General features: G+C 36.8%; 1 protein-coding gene across 2 annotated transcripts in view; it reads right to left on the minus strand.

Moving 5' to 3' along the window:
- The window catches only part of UNC13C (unc-13 homolog C), a 654,851-nt gene extending 641,201 nt beyond the window's left edge, over positions 1-13,650 (minus strand). Inside the window, exon 1 of one of the 2 annotated variants that reach the window (XR_004030428.1) lies at positions 12,731-13,650. The gene's annotated coding sequence lies outside the window, so the exon portion shown is untranslated. The remainder of the gene's footprint in view (positions 1-12,730) is intronic. The other variant, XM_030814067.1, reaches the window with a different exon arrangement.
- Between the last annotated feature and the right edge of the window lie 11,259 nt (positions 13,651-24,909).

A 24,909-nucleotide genomic window follows, 5' to 3' on the forward strand; every position in this document is an offset into this window, starting at 1 on the left:
TCTGATAACAAGGGCAATAATAGGATCCCAAAAACAATTGAGGTTAGGTAGTAATGTTTAACTATCAGAAACAATGTGGGTGCAATTACCATAATAAGTTGCAACATTGGAGTGGCAGCCATGGAGGCCTAACTTAGAGCTACGGAGATGGCTAATAGAATGCAGTTCCTAGAGGCAAGCAGATGCACACTGCTCCACAGAAATTGTTTTAATTTATACAAGCAAAAGAAATAATGGATGATTAGAAGGTTGAGGACAGCCTTCCCCGTAAGATTTACCAAGTCTGATCTAGATGCTGCTGCTGCCAAATATCCAATCTGCCAGCAGCTGAGACAAAGGTTGAGCACCTGATACAACAGCTTTCAAGAAGATGGACCAGCCACTTAGTAAAGATTGATCACGTTGGACTTTTTCTGCTCTAGAAAGAAAAATGCTTTACTTTAATTGGAATCAACATGATTTTTGATATGTTTACCTTTCCTACCCACATAATTTTAGATCAAGGGGTCTACTTCATCTAGTGGAGATGCAGCATCGGACCCATGGAAGTACACATCATTTACAATTTAACCTTATATACCCCTCTACTGTTCCTATCACAACAAAGCCCAGAGGATTCCAATCTGCATATATATACCCCTCTAAGGCATATTTCAAGTACCAGGTTATACCAGGGTTTGAGATAGGAAAGATCTGTGCATCTATCACTACTGAAAAATAAAAGTAAAAACAAAAGATTTTAAAATTTTATTATACAGCACTTCAGTGTAACTCCAATATGTCCTTCATATACAGATACAAATAGGTCAATTGAAGCTAGAGTTGCATCACCAATTTCTTGGCCAGCAGAGGGCAAGATAGAAGAGCCCCTTCATTCTTGCTCTGCATTTAATCTTCCTAATCTTTTGCTGGGTTTTTTGAAAGCTTTATAATTCTGCATTCATTTTTCACTCATAATCTCTTTTTCATCGATGACCCCATTGATGCATGGAATAATTATCTGCATGTTTGGGATAATTCAAAGAGTCCTGAGTAAACAAGAGAATGGGACAAAAAGCAGGTATATATTTTTTAAAGTCCTTTAAGAGAGTCTTTCAGAGAGTATGCTTTAACAGGGTAAACATACCTATCTCTCTTTAAGAGAGAAGGCAAGTCTACGTAAGACAGAAGGCAAGTCTACCCAAGATTCAGCAGAGAAACTCCCTGTTATCATGGCCTGTTTACCTTTTGGACAAGCTGACCTGTTCTCCCTTTATGAAATTTGCCTCAAGTAAGTAAGCCTTGTCCTTTAACCTGCTTAGGAATAATGGGCAGGGTCACAGGAAGAAACATAAATATCGAATCATGTTAGACTCTTCACCCATTTTTTTCCTCTGGCTTCCTTATCATGACAGTGTCAGAGATCTCCAAACTCTGAGATGCAGAACTATTGCAGTGCTACCTGTCAGCACTTAGGACTAGCCCCCTTTTAAAGCAGCTGTCAGAGTCCATGCTGGCTGCTGTCTTCAAGAAAAGTGCAATTATACATTAGTATAAATAAGTTCATACTTTCAAAACCAGGTAAATCAAGGTGAATACTGCTTTACAAAGGCATTCAGCACAATTTTCCTGAAAACAAAAAGCTTGTTCCCTAGAGAATTTAACATTATGGTTAACTTGCAGATATTATTCTATTTGGCTATTTGTATATCTGAGAGTAAAAAAAAGAAAACATGTTTTACATGGCATAATAAACAAAACAGAAATATCCTACATTTGCCAAAGAAGAAATAGAATTAATGGCAAAATAGGTAAAACATGAGGAGTTACAGTTTTAATTAAGGCCACTGCCCTGCTGTGGCGTCTTTAGGAACTGTTTGGATTAATATTTTTTCTTTTTATGTTAAATCCATGAATTTCCTACCAGGCTATTATTTCAGGCAGAAGCCAAGAAACATTGCCTACATTTTTTTTAACAATTAAGCAGTGCTTGTTAATCAGATTTTGTTGACAGCTTTCCAGGACTGTAATTGAGGTTGCATAACCTCGCCTTCATTGATAAATGCAATTGAGATACACTGTCTAGATGAGAAATATCTGACCACAATTTGGAGGTGAGGTATCTATTTAACAAATTCAAAAATATTGAACCACATGCTGACATTAGAGAGACAGCTCAATTTCCTCTGTACTGTTTTACTCACACCAAGCATTGCATCTATTTAAAAGAATCTTTTATGAGCCCACTACCTGCATGGTAGTCAACACAGAGTAGGTTACTGATGACGATGAAGAAGTGAAAAATACATTCAAGGGGAATCTAGCTAGCTAGAAACCTGGATTTGAATTCAAAAGCTTTAAAAATACTGACAATATGGAGATACCAACACTTTATTCATTCACACAATAAATATTTACTGGGCACCAGCTACTTATTGTGAGCTGTACTAGGTTTGAGAAACACAATGGTGAGCCAAACAGCAACAGGCCCTGCCCCCTAAGAATGGAACAAACAGAGAGACTTTGGAAAGTGAGCAATTTCAACAAATGGTAGATTTTCCTTGCAGCAAGAAGTGACTCTTTGATGTCTACTTCATGAAATTCAGACCCAACAATAGCCCTGCTCCTTACCATACTTTTTCTGTTCTAACCCAAGATATCTCTTTACCTCCTTGCTTGGAAAGAATGTACTTTCAAATCCTCCCTAGCAGACCATTCCTGTTGCAATTCTAAATCTTATAATTCTATATTCATATTTCCTTCCCCCAAAAGATGCAAGAGCTTGTGATGGTAGATCCTTTTTGATTCATCTTCACATTTCTTCTGTGCAACCTAGCAAAGAACCCAAAGGCTTCTTAAATAACAAAAACAGCCTCCTCCACTCTACTCACAATAATTTTGTTATCTTTTTGTCTTCCATAAGCATTTTGTCTAGAATATTCTCTCTGACCAATAATAATACATCCTTTCTTTAAAATATCAAGAAAAATTATTGTAAGAACTATTTTTGTATTAATAATGTCAAACACAGGAAACTGCTGTATTGTATCTCATCAGAACCACTTTAATTCACCAGGGTTTCTTCCTTCCCTCCTCCTCCCATACCTAATATATGTAAGCATTCTACTAGTTTTGCAGTGAAGAGAACAACAGCATAAGACTTGCCTTCAGGGAACTTACAGTCTAGTGAAAATAGAAGAGAAGGCAGATACAGGCACTAGAAATTCAGACCAGCCTGGATGGTGAGGGAGAGCAGTATCGGGAAAGCCAAGCCTTTAGGCCTCTGCACAGGTAACCACACACAAAACTCACACAAACACATCTCGTCTGAAACTGAATTTCATTTCTCCTGCAAAAGCTGCTCACAGTTCTGTAATTAACCCAGAAGAAACTCCCTAGATGCCAAATGTTTTATAGATGGTTTAATTAGGGCAAAAGCAGCAACTCGAGACAGGAAATCTATCTCTCAATCAGGAAAGAACAGAGACATCCTTCAGATAGCCTAAGGCACACAGCAATAACAGAAAATGTAAACACAGTCACATCAGTGCACTGGGATTGCTACACTGAATTTTGTGGGCATGTTTCAAACCCAAGCTTGGCTATCTGCTGTTGTCCATGACAGTCCTGCCCCATCTTCTGTCAGAGCCAATTGCTGAGTCCTCAGGACATTTTTGCAAACGAATTGCAGAAGTACTGTAAGCAAAAAGTAACTAAGATAAGCCTGCTAGTACTCGAGAATATTAAACAACAACAACAACAACAAAAAGCCTGTCTTTCATGTTTAGAACTGATGTTCTACTTTCCCTTCTGTAGGATGCTAGCTTTGAATTGCTCTTCTGGAGGAAGTGATGGATTTTGTATAACCGCAATCTCTTTTCTACTCCTCTTTAAAACCAATTGTTTTCCTCTGGCAAGATTACGTGTTAGGATCCAGGCCTATTTCTCCCAAGGCAAATAATCCACATAGGAGGTTAACTTACTTTCCCGGTAATTTCTACTACCTCCCAAGTCAAATAAAATAAAATTTGAATTACCCAGACAGCCATTCCTCATCACTAACAATGTGTTATTTAACCAACCAAGAAATGCCTATTTATCTAAAATATCTGTTTATCAATTTCAAATAATTAGGAAGTGAAATGAAGACCAATTATGCTAAACATAGTTTAATATTTTATACTGAAGAAAGCACTAAAGAGAAATCTTAAGAATCTTTCATGCCACTGTAGTGTATATCATTATTGTGCAATATTGCAGACAAAAGATAAGCCAATCTATAAGTAGTATCCTCACCTGTAAATATCTATTATATTTATCCTTCTTCTAAAGCTACTACCATAAATTAGTTAATTGTTCATTAACGTTTGAATTCCTGATAAATAGGATTTCAGAGTGTCTTTCCACTACATTTCAGATTGGTTGGTTTTATCACTCACTTTCACAGACATATAGTAACAAATTTATTTGCATTAACATATGAACAGGCTTTGCTTTTTGGTCCAGTTTCATCTGATGTTAAGTAGTACAGTAAATTATCTGTCCTCTAAGAGTTTTAGGTAACTGAACTAAGAGACTAAGTTCACAATGAAAAGTGAGGCAATATGTGACTGAACTGAGAAGCAATTGAAAACCAGACATCCAGAAACTGTAACTACTTTAATAAGTACTTTCTTGGTGCTGCATAATTTTTAAAAACCATATCTAGTGTTTTATAATCTTAATTAAATTCGGAATTTTTTCATATCTTCTGTACTTATCAAATTTTCAGAATTATAAGAAATGTCTTATTCTCATAGAAGGATCCTGTATATTTCTAAAACAACAATCAACAAATAATATCTTGCCAGTAGGGCCTGAGTTACAGAGAAGTGAAATCAACTATAAGAGAAATTCATCAAGGCTTATAGTGTCAAGTGTCTGAAGAGAAAGGTAATATGAAATCTAGAAACAAAAGGAAAACTTACAAAGCTAGGCTCAACTTTCCTCTCAATAGATTCTAGAGTTGACCCCACGCTTTGTCTCTCCTAATTGGCATTCCCTCCCCGTTTCAAGTCCAAACAAGGACTTCAAGACATATTTTGCTCAGACCTTTCATTCACTCTTTGAGAAATTTTCTTCCAACATAAAATATCACAGGTGAGTGTACTTGTCTATAATGAGGCACACTGCCTCCTATCTTGAAATAGATAGATGCTTTAAGAATTTCCTCAAGAAAACTTTAAAAAAGATCACTGGGGATTCCTCCCTGGATGTCTTTCCATAATCGTGGCTACTGAAAAATCCATTGGGAGCTAGATGCCATCAAGCAGGACCCACAGTAGTAGAAACAACAACGAAAACACGTTCAATGTGCTCAGGAGGGAGGCAAATGAAAGTTGAGATTATCAGCTGGAGTCAAAATGGGAAGATTTAGACCAAAGGAAGAGAGGAAGGATATGGGATATAGACCCAATGAGGAAAATATTGTTACTACAAAAACCAAACAGACGAAAGTAGTAGTCTCAGAACCCCCTGATCAATAAGAGGAAGACAAACACCACAGTGAGTTGACATTGACCTGTAATGTGACATGGTTACGACATCAGGTAGGCAGCTCCCCTACTAATAAAAGTCCGTCTTCCACCACTCTCGTAGCTATATCTCTTCCGCCTTTCAGTGGTTGTGTTCATGAGCTACGTGGACGCTAGATCCTGACATTCATGTTCACCACAGTTACTGAAGTCAGGAGCCTGAAGAGTAAGAATAAATCAGGGTTGCTGGTCAGACTCTAATCTCTCTTCTTGTTCCCGGGAGCATTTTACAGTGGTAGACACTTCATGCAACCCACATCAGATGTACTACAAAAAGTTAAGAAAAAGACAAACAACCCCATCAAAAAGTGGGCAAGGGATATGAACAGCCACTTCTCAAAAGAAGACATTTACGTGGCCAACAAACATATGAAAGAAATCTCAACATCACTGATCATCAGAGAAATGCAGATCAAAACCACAATGAGATACCATTTCATCCCAGTCAGAATGGCAATTATTAAAAAAGTCAGGAAACAATAGATGCTAGTGAGGCTGTGGAGAAATAGGAAAGCTTTTACACTATTGGTGGGAATGTAAATTAGTTCAACCATTGTGGAAAACAGCGTGGCAAGTCCTCAAGAATCTGGAGCCAGAAATACCATTTGACCCAGCAATCCCATTACTGGGTATATACCAAAGGAATATAAATCATTCTACTATAAAGACACATGCACACATATGTTTAGTGCAGCACTATTTACAATAGCAAAGCCATGGACCCAACCCAACTCCCCATCGATGATAGACTGGATAAAGAAAATGTGGCACATATACACCACGGAATACTATGCAGCCATAAAAAAGTATGAGTTCATGTACTTTGCAGGGACATGGATGAAGCTGGAAATCATCATTCTCAGCAAAATAACACAGGAACAGAAATCCAAACACCAGATGTTCTCAATCATAAGTGGGAGATGAACATTGAGAACACATGGACACAGAGAAGGGAACATCACACCCCAGGGCCTGTTGGAGGGTGGGGATTGAGGGGAGGGAACTTAGAGGACGGGTCACTAGGTGCAGCAAACCACCATGCACATGTATACCTATGTAACAAACCTGCACATTCTGCACATGTATTCCCATGTTTTTTTTTTTCTTTTAGAAGAAATAAAGAATAAAAAAAAAGAAAGTCACTAAGATTTGCTGCCGTAACACTATGGAAAATACATATAAGCTTATATTAGAATCTCGGGGCAATTGATTTAATCAGAAATAGGCTGTCCAAAGCAATCCCAATTTACCATAAATGTGCTGATAAAGTCATTACCATTTTAGGACACAGCAGAGGTTTCAGTTTCCTTCTGACTTGAATTATTTTTCTTGTTATTTCCAACTTTGCATACCATACTCTTCTTCCCTTACCAGTCTTTTCGTCTAATAACATATACATTTCAGATATAAAAGCAAATATTTCCTGAGCATTTATCTTCAATACACAGATAATGACAAATTTAAAGCCAGTGCTCACTGAGAACTTCCTTTATATTATTTAACTTACTCCTCCTGTAAACTCTGTGAAGCAATGGTCTTTATAGTGTCATTATTTCTAGTTGAGAATTTAGATGCAGAAATTTTAAGTAACTTGCCAAAGTTTGCACAAACACTATACTTAAGGGATTTATTCTCTAGCTAAGGCTTTAAAAAAGTAACATTCAAAAATATAGGTTTTAACTGTAATCCAAGACCAAAGAAGAAATCTTATAAGAGAGTATACGATGCATTAGTAAATTAATCAGACAAGTCATTTACTACTGTGGAATTGTATCAAATGTCAGTATCTGGAAACTGTGCATAATCTGTCTAATTGGGGCAGAGATTGGATAAGGAAATAGAAAAAGAGATAAAGCTGGGAAGGCAGTCAGATCTCGTTGTAAAAAGTATTTTTCCATACTAAGTATTTAAGGCTTTAGTTTATAAACAATATAGTGTCCTTGAAAATTTTTGATCAGGGAGTGACATATGTCATGTTCAAAGCATTTTTTAGGACAATGAATCTGGCAGTAGTATGCAGAACAGATGCTTACAGAAAGGATCATACAGATAAAACAATCAGAAGATTCAAGCAGTATTCTAGGCACAAAGTTATAAGGACTTGAACTAGGGTGGTGTTAATAGGAAGATAACAGAAGACGTGACTGGAGACCATGTGTTAAAGAGAAAACAAGAGTAACTGAATACGATCCATGAGAAAGCATAAGGCAGTGAGGATGATTTGAGATTTGGGTCTGAGAAGCTGAAGCAATTAGGAAGAGATGCTGCTTGAGAGACCCAGAGCTGAATTTCTTGACTTTTGAGACATGTTAGTGGAAATCCTGTCAAAGAGGTAATAGAAGCCACTGAAGAAATTCAGGTCACCAAGACAAAAAGTAGAAAGAGAGGATCAGGAATGTTCCCACTCAAGGCTAAATGGAGAATGAAAGCAATTACGGTAGGCAATTTTTTTAATTTGCCGTATTTATTTATGAAGCATTACATTTATTATTTAAAAAAATATGCTCTTCAACCACTTTCCAGTAATATTGTGGCAACTTATTGTGTAATTAAGCAAAATATTCTAATTTTAGGGATTATTTTCTAAGAATAATCAAATATTAATTTTTACATATATGAAGTTATCCATATATTTTGCCTCCTACCAATCAACCTTCTTTGAAAGTGAAAAGGAAATGTAAATTTTCCTTAGGTTTGAGCAGCTTCATAGTTAAATTTCCCCTTCAGCCATGAGAGCTCCCTGCAGCCCTCTTTTATCCAACATATTCTCATTGAATGTGCCAATCCAGAGAGGAAGGCACTAGAGAGAATCAATCTATTCCAGTAACTAAGTAGAGTAGGTACATATTCTTTACTTTTAAAAGCTTTGTTCCATAAATGACTCTTAAAAAGTTAGCAGCTAAGTATCCTAATGCTATTTGTTTCTTGTTAACGAAGTAGCAGTACTTCAACATCTATCACAGCTACAGCAGATATTTAATGAGTCACAGTAAAGAGCCTTATACAAAACGTGCAGTTTCATGGATTATAATTAAGCCAATACTTCTGCCTTGTTGTCTGAAGGAAAACAAGTTGACAAATTTCTTACTCAATTCTAAAACCATGAACACTGTTTCTTCAGTTTATCAGGTAGACAAATGCTATTTACCAAGCCTCTAGCTTCTCAGGAGAAGCAAGTCAGAGTCAAGTAATTCTGTAGCTACATTTGAAATGGAGTCAAGCCTACAGAGTCTGCACGATGCAGTTTTTATAGAATCTCTGAGTTGAGGAACTAGAAGAGATCTTCATGAACATCTAACCAGTCTAACAGACTATCAAGGCTTACAAAGAAAATGATGGCCAAAGTTTACCCAGCCAGTTGGTGACTGAGCTAGGATTTGATTAATTACAGTATTTTCTATGAGACAGGAAAAAGCACTGGACTCTTGTTGGAATGTGTCATTCATTCTCTAGCTTTATCTCACTGGTAATTTTTACTTAAGGTTTCTCATTAATAAACAAAGCAACTATTTAGACTTTTTCAGTTGTGTGCCACTTAACAATGGCATGATTCAAAACACAACCCTTCTTCCTCCAGTTATTCTGAGACCATATCATCAGTGCCCCCTTTCAGAGACGTGCCTCAGGGAATGTGCCTAAGCCATTAGTTCTTCCCACCTATAAAATGGAAATAGCCACCCACTCTGTCCAATCACTGCTCTTTTTCTTTTATATTTTACATGCTTGGAGAAGCTACTTCTAGAGTAAATAATTTCAACTTATAAAACACATGAAGCAAAATATTTTCATGCAAAACACTTTTTCCCCATCAAAAAGACATATTGCACCCAGATTCTCAAGAACCAGAAGGCTCAGAAACAAAGTATGTTTTATCCTGAACACAGGATTTGGGCCAACAAAAATTGGCTGTTGGGAGCAAAAGACAGGCTGAAGATGGGATTGTGAAAATGTAGGGAGACAAGAAAATATTTGAAAGGGAAGCCCATCTTTTATGATTACTTTTTAAAAATACTTCAAAATCTCTGAGTACAATTTATAATGTTGAGTTCCTATCTTTCTATCTAGCATTTATTTCCACAAAATATTTTCCTAACTCTTTATATAGGAAGAATAATATAAAACTCTCTTCCATATCAAGATTATAATTAATTTCTATATGCTGAGGCTAAAATATACAATATAACTAGGATATAAAAGAGCTGGGAAACATTTATGCCTACTGCATCACAACCATTTTGACAAGACATGGAGAAACGATTCAGTATGTCTTATTGTCTACTTCTCCTCTGGAGGACTTTTGACCTAGAGGTTAGAATATTTATTCCTGTCTCCCTTTCTATGCCTTAAAAGACTACAAGTGAAACAAATACTGCCGTGGCATCCATTATCTCTGTAGAGATTATAGAACTGGTGATCAGTCTTTTGCATTCTCGAAAGCTACAGATTGAGAGGGCTATTAATAAATCCTTTTTTTTTAAGCTAGAAGAAAGTTGGAGCCTAGTGATCCAACCACAGACAACCTAAGATCCAGAAAGGATTTGTAATAACAACAGAAACACAAATTTGATACTTCGAATTTGCAATTGTTTGCTACAGTTATTCTAAATACATATTACCAAATGAATTGATATTAGGTACAAACTATGACCTATTTATAAACTGGCTTTCTAGCTATAAAAGTGTATTTCAGAAACAAACTTGGCATATATTTAAAACTCTTAAAATTTCTAGCTGCCAAGCAGGATTATTTTTCTTGGGTGACAAAGTGATTCTAATGTCTTCAAAAATTCTAGAGAATGCCCCTCTGTAGTAAAGACTATGGGATGGAAAGAATGAATAACAGAAACGTATATGTTGAAACTGGAAGACAAAGTACAGGTGGCATAATACTTCAGAGAAGTTATGGCAGGGTTTATGCATTGCATTAGCTGAAAAAGTTAACAGAAATGAAAGTGCCTAGAGAATTGGGGAAAAGATATTATCATACCAAAAGTGTCTGATATTAAAAAAAAACAGAGGTTTGCCCTAAATCAGCAAAGTCAATGAAGTACATTGTCTTCTGCACTGACCTTCCTCCCAACCCCACCTCAGCCCCAACATACATTTGGTGTGTTTTGTCTTTAAAAGGGGAATCACTGCAATTATCCTCTGTTTCCAATGACCCATGGGCTCTTAAGCAACTAGTTCTGTGCACCACATACTATATTGCTTCATATTTAAAGATTAGCAACCCTATCAAGTTATTATATGGCCTGGAAAGGAAACCAGTTTACTTTATTAACAATAAGCACATGAAAAGTGAATTCTCCAGGCTGTGCTAACACTTTACCTCCTATTTCACCTGGGCATGAATTTACCTGGCACATAGTGATGATGACCTCTGGAAGGAGTTTCCAGATTTCTTTAATGGAAGTCTAACAACAAAGTATTGAATGCTAGGAGATAAACACATACCTGTTATCCACCTTCAAATTCTACTGAAAAAACATTGGCAATTCTACTGAAATTACTTTCTCAACAAAATTCCACTATAGTTTGAAAATACAACTTCGTGAATTAGAGTTTCAAATATTCTTTTAGATGATCCTTTATCAGTTTATTAGTTTAAAACATTATTTAATGGATTCAGTAAAATTACTACTGTAGTGTTTCACCTGCAGACATCATAAGCTTCTTTATACAAGATGTCCATGTAGAAGAAACACAGAATGTTCTTCACTCCCTACTAACAAACATAAACTTAATACTTTGCTCATCTTCTAAATCACTCCTCTGGTCTCAAGAATTGCCTATACTTGCTTACCATATTTTGACATTGTTGTTGTTATAGTAAGTGTGGAATTTTAAAACAAATGATTTCCTCATTTTATGTACGGCCTAAGTGCTCCAGATTGCTACCATTTGGCAAAAATGAGGTCTATAGTTTTCAAAGAGCAGGGTGGTGATTTACTTTACAGTGTGCATAAATGACAATTTAAAGCCCACTTACCTCTATTACATTTGAGCTTTTTAATCATAAGAAAGTGGGAACAACAACAATTAAAAGCCAGGGTCCTAGAGCTTTGACATTAACTCTGTGTTAACACTAAAAATCTACTAAATATTTTATATACACAGAAAAGTAGTACTTCCTCATTCTCGTTTCTCCCCTCCAGAAAATCTCATTTAATATAGACATATGCACATTTAATTTATTGACAATTTAACCCACTTTTATAAAAGTATTGATGAGCAAAATGTGGTAAGATGATTTTCTAAAAATCCTTAAGTTTTTTATTAATTTCAAAATTATATAAACTTAAAATTTTAGCTTCTTAAAGAAATGCAGAGTACTTTAAAACTAATCTTTACATGTATTACCCACCCTCAAACCTCTTTCATGTTTTTCCTTAAAAGCCTAACAATGAAAATTGATTTTTAAGTTTTGTCATCTCCGTCTAGGTACTAAAGACAGCCAACATTACTATTGTTGTATATCTGTCTTACTCTTGATGATACAAGTATATTGATGATGTAATTGCAGAAGTTAGGGTTTACTCATGCTGTTGGACCGAAGGGATTTTTTTTAGACTGCCTCCTTGAGCACCATAGAACAGTTGTAAAACAGAACCAAGCACACAATTTAAGCAATTCATCTCTTGAAAGTAAATCTGCAGGATCTTCTTCTTGAAGAACTGATGAAGAGCTAGAAATAAAAAATCATTGGTAAAGCTTCTTTTGCTTCAGGCTGGATGCTGAGCTGGAAAAACACTTGGGTGACACACTAGTGTATGACATCTTGGCTTTTAACCCTTTCCTAGAAGCCCTTAACTTTTGTTCTCTGTTGAGCTCAATTTTTTTCTTCCAAAATTCCAAGGGGTTATGGAATATCCCAGCCTTTCATCTCAACCCTATTTGTCCCTATGTAGATATTCTCCTAAAAGTTGACTGGAAACTCAGCAGTCATTTATCATTCTGAATTTTTTTTAAAAAAAAGCAATGACTGAGAAGTCATGATGCTCCATAGAATCATGTACATTATAAAAACAGGAGAGCCGAGATTTTACAAATGTATCTGCTACGCTAAGAGAACCCCATGGTTGTGATTCCCAAGTGCAAACAAAAAAAAGGGACAGGAAAATACAGACAGAAAATCGCATGCAGATGAAGCAGTGCGTGCAGCGGAGGAAAGAACATACCTGAGGGATTCTCCTTTAAAAAAAAAAAATGTGCACGCCGGCTGGGTTGTTCTTCCCCTCCTTTTGGAGCGTATGTGTTTTCCTTTTAGGAACACCACTTGCAATTGTGTTTCTAGTCTCGTTTCCTTTTTTCAGTCACAAATAGTTAGAACAGGAGTGGAAGCCGCGTCCCAGGGATCCGACTCGTGCAATCAGGCATGTCTTGGTCTGCAACGGTGTCTGTTCTTTTCTTGTCAATTCTGTCGCGCTCCCCGGGTAGCCTCCGAAGCAATTCTACAACTTAGCTGCTGGCAAGAAACTGCCTTTCACGCTTCTCATTGCCAAATACCTTCCGCAGCTCATTTCTCATCTCTTCCTCCCAGAAAGCAAAATGGGATCTCTCCCGTGTGTTGACGAGCGCCCGGGCTCATCAACATTTGAGGGTGAGAAGCAGCCAGGCTGAGTGCGTGCTGGGAACTTCACACATCGCCGGCTGCGGCTGAGGCTTTTCTGAATGCAGCACTGACACTGCGATCCCCAGCCTCCTCCTCCACCGAGAGCGCCCGGGCTCCCTCTCCTGCCGCCGTAGCTGCACGGAGCAGCTCCCAGAGGGTGAGCTGCAGCCCCTGCTCACAGGAGACGCACTGTAGCCACTGCCAGGTGTGGCCTTCACCACCGCACTGACAACTAACTGTGTGGGACACAGCTTCATCGCTGGGAGACGCCTGAATGCCAGAGCTTCCCCAGCCTGTCTTCCCTGTATCGCTGGATGATGTTCTAGGAGACAGTCATGGCCAATTCTGCTAGTGGAATAGCGTGGATAATACTAAATTACCCATGTTACTCAACAATGACTGTTTTAGATGTACTTGACTGTACTTGGAATTATGAAAGTATACCGCACACGGTATCATTCCCTATGAGCCACCAAATGCAGCTAACAGGACCCTGTATTTAAATAGAGGAGGTACTGACATCCCATCCCAGTTGGTTTTTCCTCTTATTTTTGTGGAAAACCATTTGAAGGTGATTCCTGAACAATTTGAATTAATGACACACGCATAAATCAAAGTGGGAAATGATGGGTAACTTAGAGTGATGCCAAGGTTTTTCTTCTCACTTAGGAGTAATGTCTTTTCATTTGATGTTAACATTTTAAAGATCTGACTGGGAATTGAATGGACTTGCTTTCTCTTTTAGTTTTGCTGAGTAGAGGAGGTGGGGGGAGTAACAGTTCCCACTTTCCACCAATAAAGCATTTTCAATCCTCTAATCCTCCTGTTGAAACAAATAAAAAAGTACTGAATCTTAAAATAGAGCCTTAAAGCAGCTCGAGGCCTGGAATAATTTGGAGGTTTTAAGCTACATCTGTTCTACTGCTTACTTGAAATTTTACTTTTCTTTGCTTTTTAGAAAATGGAAGGATATTTCCAGGACTGAAGAACGTCAACTAGCAGCTGTGGTTAAATAGTATAAGAAGCATATATACAGACTTGTATGGCATTTTTCAGTACTTGGAGGGATGAATATGTCTTGACTGTCGTTAGAATTGACTCCACCTAAATATTCAATAATCATAGTTGCCATCAAAATAAACAGTTAAAACGGATATAGCATTTTTTGGCAAAACTTGTGGCAAAACATATTTCACCTACCATATGTGGCAACCGATAAATAACCTCTCCATGATGTTTAAAAAAGTGTCCCCAAATGTGACACAATATATATGCTGGGTACCAGCAGCTGAGCCCTCCCCATTCCCAGCTATCAGCCCCACCTTTAATTCAGAGCAGCACAGCTCCCCTTACCTGCTGCTTAAGTGGCTGTTAATGGACCTGAGCAGCTGCTCAAGGTCTAATGATCTGCATCAGGGGCAAGTACCAGGACAGTCTTATTCCTGCCTTCACTCATCACTGGAGTGGCAGGCAGGACAAAGCTCTACTGCCCCCGGCTGTAAGCACTGGAGAGCAGCACAGGAAAACCGGTTAGACCTAAAAGTACCTGATAGGGCGAAACTTGACTTTTTTACACAGAAAAACTCATGCTAGCCAATACACTATTTTGAAGAACATGTTTTAATACGTGGAGAAAAGAACACCTATTCACTGAATCTGTTTTCATTTTTTGGTGTGAAATAACCACTCCAAAGTGCAGAAGCTGTGGTCAGCTGAGAGACCCTAGCACCCAGAATAAGGTAAATGTGCATACATCTTCAGTAAATTTGGATTTAATGTCAGTGATGTAAATGTTTAAACCTACAGAAGGAAATAAATGAAAGATGATTCTAACTATGAGTGGTCTATAAAACATGTATGTAGGAAAATTAGCCGGGCTTGGTGGTAGGTGCCTGTAATCCCAGCTACTCAGGAGGCTGAGGCAGTAGAATCACTTGAACCTGGGAGGTGGAGGTTGCAGTGAGCCAAGATTGCACCATTGCACTCCAGCCTGGGCGACAGAGCAAGACTAAAAAAAAAAAAGAAAAAAGAAAAAAAAGAGAAAAAGAGAAAAAAAAGAAAAAAAAACATGTATGTAGTGCCATGAAAAGTTGTGAAAATATTGCTCTAATTCAAATACTCTCGTAGAGGAAATGAATCACACCAGGGGTGGTAATCATTAGTTTTTATTGGAAAGAAGAAATAATGTTTCATGAATGCTTCAATGCCAGTATGTGTGTTTTAATGAATGCCGTGCTAAGCTCTAATAATCAGGATTCTGGTCATATGTTTCAAAATGGAAATTGTTTACATCTCTGAAAGTGGCAGGAATCATGTATTTGAGGGACACTGGCTGCTAATAAAATATGTTGCTGTTAGAGTGACAGAGCTTTATGACTTTATTGACCTGCAGGGACATCAAAATCCCTAGTAGAAATGTTTTGGCTTTTGACCAGTAGTTTTCACTACTGAGTACCTGATTTGAATAATATATAATTACAATGATGAGATTTCAACAGTAAGAGCCACATTCTTATCAGTAAGATGCATTCTGTTTCTACAGAGCTTTTCAAACTCTTGAATTAATAACATTAAACAACACAGGATAAGAAGTAATTTCTACTTATACACTCACCCCATCCACAGGTACATGCCTCAAAACTTATAGATGGTTGGATTAAATAATAAGATCATTTCTCCTCCAAATGCTTCAGCAGTCGTTTCAGAAAGAATAAAACCTCTGGGGTACCATTCACCTCTCATAACCCAAGACATAAGCTGAGCCAGATCACTTGTCTCATTTATGGTTCAGGTGGAAGAAAAGCAAGGAACATGGGTCACTGCTTATTTTTTAGTACAGTAGTAGTGAAGCTTGACTAAACCAAAAGAATCAAGTAAAGGGGTCATTCTTGTACAATTCTGTCATGGCCTGTATATTTGGCTTTAAGCAATAGAAGAATCCTTGAAAAAGCATAAACCAATCCTGTGTGCGTGGAATTGTGTTTTCAGTTTTATAGAAAACCTCGATCTTTATTTTAGGGAATTGGTAACCAACCATTGAACCTCACTATTATATTTTTTAAAAACAATACTCTGACCAATCATTGGCTCTCTGTTTCCATGCAAATGGATTGGCAAAATGGATTCGTTGTCCAGATAATTGCGGAGAAAAATATGATTATGTTTAAAACAGCAAGTTGGCATTTCTAGCTCTATATAAGTAAATAATGTATAGGAGAAAAAATATTTGGAAATAAACCATCTTATGCAATTTGGAACGATGTGCCTAGCATAGATTACATGGTAGTAAAACACACGTTAAGTTCTGTTCTTAAATTAAAGCTTTCCATTAAATTATGGGTCACTTTAAAATGGCACTTTTGAGTAGAACCGACAGTGTGTAACTTTAGAGACCAGGTCACACGAGGTATACTGCCACTTCCTGTTTGCTCACTCTGGTTTGCTCACTCTGGAGGAAGTTAGTTGCCATGTCATGAGGATAGCCAAGCAGCCTAGGGGGAAGTCCACATGGCAAGGAACTAAGGACTCCTGCCAACAGCCAGCCAGACACAAACTGTGACCTCCCGCCAACAGGCATGCGAATGAGCCGTTTTAGAATCTGACCCTCTAACCATATTCAAGCTTTCAAACGACTGCAACCACTGCTGACATGCTAAATGCAGCCACATGAGAAACCCTGAGGCAGAAAAACCCAGGTAAGCTATTCTTGAATTTCTGGCCCACAGGAACTGAGATAATAAATGTTCGTTGTTTAAATGCAAAAAAAGAAAAAAAAAAGTACTTTTGACTTTTCCAACTGAGGAATGAGATTAACTATTTTTCAACTGTGGGATTTAAATGTATCTAAGTGATTTAAGAAGTAAAATTTTAGGCTCAACAAATTCTGTCACAAGATACGGATGCTGTACTTCTCCAGTCAGTATTGGCAGTGCCTTCTAAGCACTTTCATAAATCTCTGTTGTGGCGCTGATTTATTATACAGTATGCTAACGACTATTTTACTCATCTGCCTGCTTTTCCTTGCTGGACTGTGAGCTCCTTGAGGGCAGAGACCATGGTTCATTCATTTTTATATCATCCATGCCCAGCTGAAGGTCAGACTCATTAAAGGTAGGTTGATGAGTGAGTGAATAATAGTGTGCTTGCTTAGTAAAGCACAGAGTTAATGAGGCTAAGGACATGGGTTGAGTCCCTGTGTAGCCAATTAGCTTTGTTCTATTTCTTGGTCCAAATGGCGCCCTTAGTTCTCACCAGCTGTCTCACAAATTTGTGCCAGAACAAACCTTCTAACTATATATTCCAACAATAGTGAGTCAGTAACACAATAATAGTGTCTAAAACTTAACACCCTTAAAAGTGTCATTACATACATTTTCTTATTTGATACTTATCTTTAAAAACCTGCAAAACATTATAGTAGTATTTTATGGTTCCCATATTGTAATGATGAAACAGGCTCAAAGTCTTGCAAGACTTATCTGGTTGTACAGAACTAGTAAGTGGTTAAGACTGGATTAAAAATCAGCATTGAACCTCTATTTCAAAACTGGATCCCCTGTAAAGCAGACAAGTATTTACTTATACAAGCATAATAAATGGCACAATCTGTAATTTTTTGAAAAAAATTAATAATTAAATGGAGTAAATTATTCAAGCAGACGCTCTTTTAGAATATTTCTGCTTGGGTAATGATTGTTAGACTTTGGATAGATATCATTTGATGTTGAATGCTGTTTGGTGTGACAGCATCTATACTTTCATTCTGTTGTTCATTTTTTATTTCCTTCGGTAAAATTAAAAATGTGTCAGCACTATATTCCAGCAAATCATCAGATGAAGGGACTTTTAAAGAGGTTCTAAATTTTTTTAAAGACAGCATTTGGATGACCTCAAGTAAAAATTTTTTTTCCACTTTTTGGGTTTTTTTTTTTAAATTTTGTTGATTCAGGAAACTGATTTAGTGATATGGCACAGCATTGAAGAGCTCAGACTCTGAAATCAGGGTGCCTGGTTTCCAATTTGGGCTTTAGCAAGTACAATTTTTCTGACTTTAGTCAAGTTTCTTAGCATTTCTAAGCTTGCTTTATCTGCAAAATGGGTATAAATATAATTTCTATTTATACTCTTGCTGATGAATCAAATGAGATAATCCATGTAAAGCAATTTAGATAGTATATACTTATTATGTAGTAGGTACTCAATAAATATTAGCTAGCAATAATTAATATATTAAACTTCTTATCAAATATTGTCATTTTCTACTATAATCTGCCCTGCGTTCATAATGGTGACGTTTCCAGAGGAGTAAATGTTTTAAAATTCTTAATAAGTTTTAGAATACCAAAGAGCCATTCTTTGATTCAGAGTTCCACTACTTTCCACCTGTAGGGCCATATGCTACTTATGTAATCTCCCTGAGCCTCAGTTTTCTGTTTGTATATACTATGTGTTCAATATGTCTATTTCTTTTTTCCTTTTCTATTCTTTATAGATTTCCAAATGCAAATTTCAATTTGGCTTGACAAAAATGAAAACTATAATCTTAATAATTCATATTCTCACTCAATGTCTTATGTACACTAGACATTTTTCCATGTTTGACAATAAAGTTGATGTATATATTGAGCTATCTTGTTCAATATTGGCAAGGATGAATGTCTTAAAATACATATGTACACAGTGATAAACAATCATTGAGTTTTTCTTCCAAAAAAAAAAAAAACAATGACTTTCTTCCCTTTTTTTGAAGGCTAGAGTGCATATGTGAATAACATCACATGCCAATCATTCAGGAGTTATCCAATATGCACTGATGACACCAAGAGCAGTGAAAATAACTGCAGCAGAAGCTTCCTGATGACTGGGTGAGAATCATTATTGACCACAAACTGCATGGATTCAAATTTTGTGGAGATGTCCTTTGTCTAACAGGTTTTTTAGAAACCATATTTGGTACTAAAGATATCTTAATTACCCAATTTCTTGTTATAACCAAGAATCATACTGAAAGACCTTTCCACCTAACTGCCTAGGATGTGTATAAAGTGTGAAGCAAGTCAGGAACGTACTTCTTTGAAATGGTCTGAAATATTTGTATCAAAATAGATCCACATAGAGCACTTTATTTAATATGATTGGACATAGCATCCTTTCTTTTTACAGTGTTTCAGATTCTCCCGTTTCCTAGTTGTTATCTCCAGAGAGCACATCCACATATTCTGTAGAGCCCAGAGGGCAAAAGCAAAAACAAAACCCTACTTTCTGGTTTAGGGCCAGGGAGAAAGAAGCTCTTATAAGCATCAGAAGGGTTGACTCTAGGTCAGCTGTGAGCTAAGTGATGTTTTCTTCAGAACCCTTCACTGTCCAGGTCTTTGCCCTTTTTTCTCTCTCCTTCAGCAAACTCTTTGGTTACTTTGGCAATCTCTATTGAGAGAAAGCTCTATAAAGTACCAAAAGCTAAATTGCAAATTAATAAAATATATCACATGGGAGGAAGAGGAAGTCAAGACAATGAAACCATAGTCATTTAAAAATAATTCTAACTGGTATTTTTGCAGTTGGTAATTCTGATTTATGAGTCATCTATAAAATGATGGAAAATAAAGAGTGTTACCTATTCATGTTTTTGTTGTAAAAACCAAATGACCTAAAAATATAAAGTACTTGACAGTATCAGCTGTTCCTTTTATCAACACCATCATTGTCATTTTATAAATAGGTGCTAGAGGAAGAGATGCTCTACCTCTGGAAATGCTAGAAGGGAGCACTATCTGATAGGATCATAGTAAGAATTGAAAGGGAGATAATAAAATCTTTCTCATATAGATAAATGTTCCAGTTTCCAGATATATTTCTTAAAAGAAAGTATACTTTTTAAAACTCCAGAAAGATCTTCTTCTCTAAAATATTGCCCTCTTATAACACTGAAATTCCAACAGCTAGTAGAGACTTTAATGAATCATCCTATACTGAAAAATAAAAATACTTCCATTTTTATTTTCTTCCTGAAAATATTTTCTTCCATTCTGTTAGTTACCTATTCATTTTGCTGTTTCCTTCGTCATACTGAAGTTTCTAAGTTTGATGTCTAATTGATCTACTTTTGCTTTTGTTGCCTGTGCTTTTACTGTCATATTTAACAAATCACTGAGAAAGTCTTGAAGCTCTTCCCTGATGTTTTCTTCTAGGGATTTTATGGTTTTATATTTTACATTGTAAACTATAATCCATTTTTTAGTTAATTTTTGTACATGATGTAAGTATCCAATGTCACTCATTTGCAGGAGCATCTCCAGTTTTCTCAGCATTGTTTGTTGAAGAGGCTGCCATTTCTCCATTGTGTGGTTTGCCAACTTGAATAGACATTTCTCAAAAGAAGATATACAAATGCCCAATGAGAATATGAAATAATGCCCAACATCACTAATCATTAGAGAAATGCGTATCGAAACCACAATATTACTTCACACCCATTAGAGTAGCCATTATGAAACACACATGAAGAGAAAATAAGTATTGACAAGATGTGGAGAAATTGGAGCCTGCGTTCACTGTTGGTGGAAATGAAAACTGGTGTAGCTACTATGAAAAACAGTAGAAAAGTTCCTCAAAAATTCAAAAATAGAATAAACATATGATCCAGAAATTTCATTTCTGGGTATATATCCAAAAGAATTATTACTTTTTAATCAACTTGTAAGTTCCAGTGTCCATGTGGGGGGTATGCAGGTTTATTATACAGGTCAACATGTGCCATGGTGGTTGCTGCACAGATCAACCCAACATGTAGGTATTAAGCCCAGTATCCCTCAGATTTTCTTTCTGATGCTCTCCCTCCCTCTGCATCCCCCAGATGTATGTTGTTTCCCCCCATGTGTCCATCTGTTCTCATCGTTCAGCTCCTACTTATAAGTGAGAACATGTGGTATTTGGTTTTTTCTGTTTCTGCATTAGTTTGTGGAGGATAACTGCTTCCAGCTCCATCCAAAGTAGGATCTCAAAGATGTATTTGCACAACTGTACTTAATGCAATATTATTCACAATAGCCAAGAGTTAGAAGGACTCAAGTGCCCATCAATGGATGAGTGGGTAAAGAAAATATAGTATTTATATACAATGGAATATTTTTCAGCCTTAAAAAGGAGAGAAAATGGCAGAGTTCAGTGGCTCACGCCTGTAATCCCAGCACTTTGGGAAGCCGAGGCGGGTGGATCACCTGAGATCAGGAGTTTGAGACCAGCCTAACCAACATGATAAAACCCCATCTCTACTAAATACAAAAAATTAGCCAGGAGTGGTGGCACATGCCTTTAATCCCAGCTACTTGGGAGGCTAAGGCAGGAGAATCGCTTGAACCGGGGAGGCAAAGGTTGGAGTGAGCCAGGATCACGCCACTGAACTCTAGTCTGAGCAACAAGAGTGAAACTCTGTCTCAAAAAAAAAAAAAAAAAAAAAAAAAAAAAGGAAAACTTGTCACAAGCTACAGTATGAATGAACTGTGAGGACATTATGCTAAGTGAAATATGCCAATCATAAAACAAACAAACAAAAACATACTATATGATTCTAGTTATTTTAGATATCTAAAGTAGTAAACTCAGAAACAGAAGGCAGAAGAGTGGTTGTCAGGAGCAAGGGGAGGGGGAAAACAGAAAGTCAGGTGATGGGTATAGAATTTCAGTTTTAAAAAATGAAAAAGTTCTAGAGATCTGTCCCACAATAATGTGAATATACTTAACACTGTGCACTTAAAAATGTTTAAGATGGTAAATTTTATGTTAAGTGTATGGGGATTTTGTTCGTTTGTTTGTTTGTTTGTTTGTTTTGAGACAGCACCTTACCTGATGCCCAGGCTGGGGTGCAACAGCACATTCATGGCCCACTGCAGCCTCCAAATCTTATGCTCAATCAACCCTCCTGCCTCAGCCTCCTGAATAGCTGGGACTACAGGTGTGTGTCACCATGCCTAGCCATTTTTTTAAAATTTTTTATAGAGACAGGGTCTCACTATATTGACCAGGCTGGCCTCAAATCCCTGCCCTCAAGAAATCCTCCTGCCTCAGCCTCCCAAAATGTATTATGTGTGTTTACAACAATTTTTAAATTGCTATCTGAAGGAGGCATCAGGCTATGTATTAACATTCAAAAATAATTTATCAAATTCCTGCTTGAGTTAGAGGATAGAATGCTGCAACTGGCTCCATCCTGAGCATCTTACAGCATGACCAGGGCTGCCCTGTGGTGTTTCATCTTTCTCAAATACTCTCCCTCCCTACTCTTGTCTCTTTTAGGCATATTTTCAATAGTCAGTTATCTTGCCCTGATTCTCTTCGTTATCAATGTGCCATCACTTTCCCCTGCTGTGCCTTCTACTATCTGTGGGTAGATCTCTGAACTCCAGAGATTCTGGAATGAAAACTCAACCCAGGCATTTGGAATGTAATTATTCTCTTTATCCTATAAAACAGAGGTGCAAACACAAATACTTTAATAGTAAGGAAGGTTATGTCAGTGGATTAAGTCCGTCGAGTGTGATAAAATTCAAAAAGATGGGGATTGTGGGGATTGTAGGAAACTGCAGAGTACCTGCCCTCTCTAGAGCAATAGCTGCCTAATGAGAGGAGCACAAGACAATTAAATCTGCTGGTTTTCAAAATAGAGCAGAAATAAAGAATGTTGTGTAAATCTTTGCAATGTTTAAAACAATCTGAATGTAAACAAAAACTGGACTCTTTCCAGTTTGCTGGCCATCAGCTTTTGATTCTTGCTATAAAGCTCAAAGAGATAAGAAATTTAGATCCTCTCTCAAACTCAAATTACAAACAAAAGGAAGGCTGACTCCTATTTTTTCATGGAGAGATCCAAACACAGGACCTTGTGAGACCCTGGGATTTAGGATCTTTCCTCAGCTTCCTGGCTAAGGAAATACCAGAATACCTTTTCTGGGGCTTCTCCTTCTAAGCTCCTTCTATGGAATTTCAGTGAATATAGTGAGAACCCCCTGTCCTTTTTCACCCAATATCCTGGGTATATCTGCTTAACCCCACCATCTTCTCTGGGTTCTTCCTGATTATAAGTGTTTGATATATTCCGTATTTCTGTGGTTCTTAATAGTATCTTACTCTTGGATTGACAGAAGCCTTCCAATAGCCGGGTCCCCTGCCTAATTCACTAAGAACAACTGTGAACTGAATTTTAAAATTCATTTAAGAACTAGTTCTCACAGGAGCAATCTGAGCCCACAGGGGTTGCCTAGGGAAATGAGCTTCAGTAATACTGCATAATGCAGTCTCTTATCTCCTGTCTAAATTATGCTTTTGATAAGCATTGAGTTGGATCACCTTTCCCTTCACCCTCAGGTACAAGGACAATTTTTCTCTTAGTATCCAGACTCAAGTCCTCAAGTCTGTAAAACCATGAGAACAATAACACTTTACCATCAGAACGATAACACTTTACCATCAGAGACATTCTCCATTGTGCACAGAGTACAGATCAATTCCAGGTATGTAATTGGTACTGAGTAGTTTCTACAGGCTAAAGATACAAAATATTTTGAGATCTACAGATAATTGAAAAAAAAATGAAGCCACGTATTTGAGAACAAAGACTACAGAATCTACAGATACATTTTTTAAAAACAATGCATCACAATTGGTACTGTTTCATATTTTACTATCTATATGAAACCACCAAATGAATTTCAACGAATTGGCTTGTGCCACCTATAGTTATTTATCTCCATTTGGCAAATACTTCACTAAAGCAAAAGAGCTCAATGTAACTTACACTTCTCCTTCCCTTCTGCCACCACCTTAATCACATGGTGAGCTGTTATTTAAGAATAGTTCAAGGAAACATCTCTTGAAACTAGAGAGAATAACTAGGATAGCAAAGCAAAAATCCAGACAACAAATAAAAGTAGTTGAGAGGATATCCTTATGAACACAAAATATAAGCAAGTGGGGACAAAGATATAAAATCCTTCTGGTGTCTGCTTTTGTATGAGAGGAAATAGAAGAAAGCAATAAGGAATGTAAAGGACTTGAGAACAGGTAAACCCCCAAATAAACAAAGGTACTCACTTGAAAGCACAGTAGGTCACTTGAGAACAGCAGGTACATACTTCAACTCGTGATGATTCAAAAAAAAAAATTATGTTCTTAAAAACTCATTTTATAAAAAAGTAAGTAGAAAAAACACATTCAAAATCCATAAAAACTCACCACAGGAAAAAAAAGATGAGTATATGAAGCGTAACGATATCCCCTCAGAAAATGAAAACATGACATAAAGACAGGCTCAAAAAACATAAACCATAACCTAATAGTTCATATAGGTTCAAAATGTTTATTAAAATGATACAAGATATGAAAAGTTAACAAATTAGAATTGGAAAAACTAGAGATGAGGGTATACAGATCAGGAAAGAATTAGAAATAGAAGCAACATTATTTTAGAAGTGAAAGAATGCAAAGGATATAAACACAACTGGTATTATTACCTTGGGAAAATAAGTAAAATGAATTATGTTTTAAATAAAAGTATGTAAAAAGAATTCAAGATGAAATGACAACTATAGAAGCTAAGAAAAGAAAATCTAACATAGATATAATATGAACTCATGAACCTCTTCCCCAAAGAAAATAAGATAGTAAAAACTTAAATTCAAAGGAAGCTTACTAAAATGTAAAACAAAAAAATTGAGATATGTTGTTTTGAGAGGGCATACTGCATGCCTGAGA

This window comes from Nomascus leucogenys, chromosome 6 (assembly GCF_006542625.1).
Source record: "Nomascus leucogenys isolate Asia chromosome 6, Asia_NLE_v1, whole genome shotgun sequence".
Taxonomy (NCBI): Eukaryota; Metazoa; Chordata; class Mammalia; order Primates; family Hylobatidae; genus Nomascus; species Nomascus leucogenys.